Here is a 4,938-nt window from a genome sequence, read left to right on the forward strand (position 1 = left end):
CCCTCCCCACCCCCATGACACAAACCCCCCTGACCTCCCACCCCTTCCCTGGTGATAATCACTGTGACTACCCAGCCGGTAAGTGCTCCTCCCGCTCCCCCGCCCCCGCGACCCTTCACCCTGTCCCCTGGTGCCCACCCTGTCACTGCCGCCAGCCTGGTTCCAGCCTCACGAGCCTGCTGCTGCCTACTGTGCTGATGTCGCCTCCCTCTCGGCCCCTGGTCCAGGTGTCCTCATCCCTGAGTCAGGGCCGTCTGCACTTAGGGTGTGGTGAGCATGAGCAACGGAGTTATTCCACAGACTGCCCCTGCTCAGCAGCCCCCCAGAACCGACGGCCCTCTCCGGTCCTGCTCCTGATGGAGGCCCTTGGGCACTGGGAGATTTCTGTTAGCGGAAAGGAGGAAGCTGATAACACCACCACCTTTACAGTAAAGATTCCGAATTGGCACCTTCTATAATAAAGACGTTTATCTTGCCCAAGAGCTGGGTGAATATTTCCTCCTTACCAAAAAGTTGGTTTACCTACAGTTCAACTGGCGGAAAGTTTGAGTCTTAGGCTTGTTTGCACAGCTGCAGGCAGGCTGTTGGCTTTGGTTTCCATTGTCAATGGATCGCAGTGCCAGCGGCTCTTCCGTGCTCACCACCAGGTAGACTTGTCTGGGACCCACAAGCGCTCGTTGTTAGCACAGCCCTGCAGCACCAAGGGTACGTCGCAGGCCACGTGCTGTTGCCCCCCTGCCCGTCTTCAGGGGATACGTCCAACACCCGCAATGGATGCCTGAAATCTAGGACAGTAGTGAACTCTATGTATACACATCCATCCATACCTGTGGTAACGTTTAATTCATTAGGCACAGGAAGAGATTAATTGTAGGGTCAAGCCCTACAGGGTCGTGGGGTGTCCCCTATCACTGTGCTGAGGCGCTGGATCCGAGAAGTAAAGAGACAGGACATGGACTAGAAAAGACAGCTGGCTCGGGGGGCCACACCACCTGTGAGCGGAGACAGGCGAGGCCCCGAACCTCCAGAAGCATCTATATTTATTGGATATAGGTTAGGGGGCAGGACAGTGAGTGAGGTCACCTTAAGGACAGTGATAGGGTCAAGACAATCACGTGAGCAGTAAACAAGGGGTCCACCCTCATTAGGTCACCGAGGTAAGGAGTTGGGCAGTGCACAGCAAGGGGTCCACCCTCATTAGGTCACCCAGGTAAGGAGGTGGGCCGTGCGCGGTGAAGAGGGTGCAACCTGCGGTATCTCTTGTCTAGGGGCAGGCTACCTCTAAGGGATTCTATAGGAGGATGCTTTGCGCAGCGACAGAGCTGACCAGGTCCACCACCACCGGCGGCTTCCAGTGATTTCTACGGGAGGACGCTCTGAGCAGCACAGTAGCTAGAGGCTGACAAGTTACAGTCACCGAGGCGCGGTTATACCGGAGGGGTGTTAAGCCCTCGGACGCTCGCGGGATTGCCGGTCTGAGGGCAGCCTTCCACAAGAACTGGAGCAAGGTCCTACAACTCCTTTTTCAGGAGGACAGGCTCTTGCTCCAAGCCTGCCACACAGCGGCTTTCTTCACCATCCTGAACGCTGCCGCCTGGGCCGTAATTCTTGTCCTAGTATAACTGTTTTTCCCTTAAATCATGCTCTGCACCGTGTCTGCTCCAGGCATTCCTCCGACTATGAACTAAGATATAATTATATGTATATATAGGGAAATAACTGAGTAGTAAGATATTCTTCAGGCACTAATTCTACAAACTAATATATGATGATATATAATATATAATCCAAATAAAGGATTATATAAAGGAAATGACTGAGTAGTAACACTGTAAACTAAGATATTCTTCAGGCACTAATTCTATAATATATGATTATATATAAAGGATTATATAAAGGAAATGACTGAGTAGTAACGCTGTAAACTAAGACATTCTTCAGGCACTAATTCTATAAACTAATATATGATTATATATAAAGGATTGTATAAAGGAAATAGCTGAGTAGTAACACTGTAAACTGACATTCCTCAGGCACTAATTGTGCCAGGAATCCACTTAGTTCTTCTTCCTTGGTGCCCAGATGGGGGGTTCCCCACATTAATAATAGCTAATAATAAAATAGAGCAATCGTAACAATATACTGTAATAAAAGTCATGTGAAAGTGATGTCTACTAATATATCTTTGAACTGCAGTTCCTGAGGGTTACTGAAACCATGGATAAGCAGAGACTCACAGTAGTTTCTTTTTCAGCTGTGGCACTGAGACTTCAAAACTCACTAAATTGTTAGTTGAATGGAGTTGTCCAGGGTGTACAAGGTGACAGCTGCAGCACAAAGGTATTTCACTGATGTGTCTGTCATGTTTTTGCTAAACTAATACACTTTTAAAAATTATTATTTATGCTGTTTGCAGTGGCTCATGCCTATAATTCCAGAACTTTGGGAGGCCAAGGCGGGCAGATCACCTAATATCGGGAGTTCGAGACCAGCCTGACCAACATGGAGAAACCTCTTCTCTACTAAAAATACAAAAAAAACCTACTCGGAGGCTGAGGCAGGAGAATTGTTTGAACCCGGGAGGCAGAGGTTGCAGTGAGCCGAGATCATGCCATTGCTCTCCAGCGTGGGCAACAAGGGCAAAAATCCATCTCAGAAAGTATATATATGTATTATTTATAAAAGTGTGTACCGCGTGTCAAGTCACAGTACAGACAAGTAGAACCCCTCCTTGAACGATCTCTAACGCTCAGGGAGAGATACGGAGCTTTTCTGGCCGTGATTTTAGGCTCTCCTGGCTCCACCTCTTCCCACTTGGCCATGGCTACGCTGCCATCTGGTAACTATTATGCCAATAGCTGTCACAACTGCCACAAAATAGTCACGTTTTAGGACTTGAATGTTGGCGATAATGGAGTAAAGGGCCTGGAGAATAAGGGGTGCTGACGTATTTGCTGGGTGCATTTACGTATTTGAAAGAGCACTGAAATGCATGATTTTGGGTGATGACTCTGAGAAATATGGGGCATGACCCATTTTGAATAGGAGAACAGAATGTTTTAAAGTGATTCTTGGTCCCCTAAGAGTTCAGTGACACCCCCCATGTAGAGGGAAAATGGCAGGGGAATGGGTTCTCTGCAAAGTCAAGTGCTGAGGCCATTCTCATGAGGAAAAGTGAGTGCTCTTTCTCTGTGATTTGCCAAAGTAATTTTTTGTACCTTGGAATGAGCCATATTTTAAATTTGGTTTTTAATGTTACAAAATGTACCCTCATAACAATTCAAACAATACAGAAAAATAAGAATTCTTTTCAGCCCTTTTGTGCCGTAATTACACCCTCCACCTTTTTTTCCTTTTCAGTTAGTAATGTGTCTTTAACATGTGCTCATGTCAGGAGTTAAATGTTTATTCATTTTATGTTTGTAACAGTCCATACCGAGGATACAACATATTTAGTCAACCATTCCCCATTGATGGATTTCATTTTGTGTCTGTTACTTGCACAGTTTGTACTGAGAGGCGCATTCCCATGCATGGCCCCTGGTACCTTCTTTGGTTTCTATAGGCTAGATACCCCCTAAATGGGAAATCGATGCTGGTAGTGGGTCACAGGATATGCATATGTAACACTTAACTTTCAATAGTTATTGACAGATCAATTCCCAGAAAGTTACAGCAATTGACATTCCTGAAGCTATGAAGGGAAGGACCCTTTGCTCCCCTGTCTGCCACACTGACCGCTGAGTGGGGGGTGCCGTGTCCTGCTGGCATCGCGTGCTGCCCTTTGTGGACTGTGGACCGTTGACACTGCCTCTTCTGGAAGTTTTCCATTGTGTTCCCTATTTCCTGGAGAGGTTTTCTTTTCTTTTCTCTTATTTTTTGAGATGGAGTCTCGCTCTGTCACCCAGGCTGGAGTGCAGTGGTGCAATCTCAGCTCACTGCAACCTGCCCCTCCTGGGTTCAAGTGATTCTCCCACCTCATCCTCCCAAGTAGCTGGCATTACAGGCACGCGTCAGCACGCCCAGCTAATTTTTGTATTTTTAGTAGAGACAGGGTTTTGCCATGTTGGCCAGGCTGGTCTCGAACTCCTGACCTCAAGTGATCCACTTACCTTGGCCTCCCAAAGTGCTGGGATTAGAGGCCTAAGCCACCACGCCCAGCCAGTGATACACACTTTTAAATGACTGTGTCTCGTGAGAACTCACTGTTGTGACCAAGGGGATGATGTAACACCAGGAGAAACTGCCCCATGATCCAGCCACCTCCCTTCAGCCCCTTTTCCTCCCTCACAGGACTACAGTTCAACATGAGATTCGGTGGGGACACAGACCCAAACCATGTTACATCCCTTCCTTATTCTGTCATAGAGGAAAGGCTTTCAGTCTTTTACCACTGAGTATCATGTTAGCTGTTGCTTAGCCACTGATACTTTTTTTTTTCCCCTTTTTTGAGATGGAGTCTTGCTCTGTCACCCAGGCTGAAGTGCAGTGGTGTGATCTCTGCTCACTGCAACCTCTGCCTCTCTGCAACCTCCGCCTCCTGGGTTCAAGCAATTCTCCTGCCTCAGCCTCCCAAGTAGCTGGGATTATAGGTGCCCACTACCACACCCAGCTAATTTTTGTTTTTTTAGTAGAGATGGGTTTTCACCATATTGTTCAGGCTGGTCTCAAACTCCTGACCTCAGGTGATCTGCCTGCCTCGGCGTCCCTAAGTGCTGGATTGCAGGCGTGGGTCACTGCGCCTGGCTGCCCCGATACACGATCAGGTTGAGGAAGTCTTCTTCTTCTTCTTCCCAAGTTTTCTGTGTAGAACCAGACCTTCACCTTGGATCTGCTTCCTTGTTCCTAGAGTATGTCCTCTAACATTTCTTGTACTGCATATCTACTGGTGGTGAATTCTGTCAGTTTTGTACATTTGGGAAAAAATTAGTTTTTTAT

The 4,938-nt window shown here is 47.5% G+C and overlaps 1 protein-coding gene across 1 annotated transcript in view; it reads left to right on the top strand.

The window, feature by feature from the left end:
- Positions 1 to 3,908: 3,908 nt before the first annotated feature.
- The window catches only part of LOC108292630 (putative EP400-like protein), a 10,107-nt gene continuing 9,077 nt past the window's right edge, over positions 3,909 to 4,938 (top strand). The window contains exon 1 of the mRNA XM_037733166.1: positions 3,909 to 4,006. The gene's annotated coding sequence lies outside the window, so the exon portion shown is untranslated. The remainder of the gene's footprint in view (positions 4,007 to 4,938) is intronic.

Source organism: Cebus imitator, unplaced genomic scaffold, assembly GCF_001604975.1.
Source record: "Cebus imitator isolate Cc_AM_T3 unplaced genomic scaffold, Cebus_imitator-1.0 Scaffold497, whole genome shotgun sequence".
In the NCBI taxonomy this organism is placed as follows: Eukaryota; Metazoa; Chordata; class Mammalia; order Primates; family Cebidae; genus Cebus; species Cebus imitator.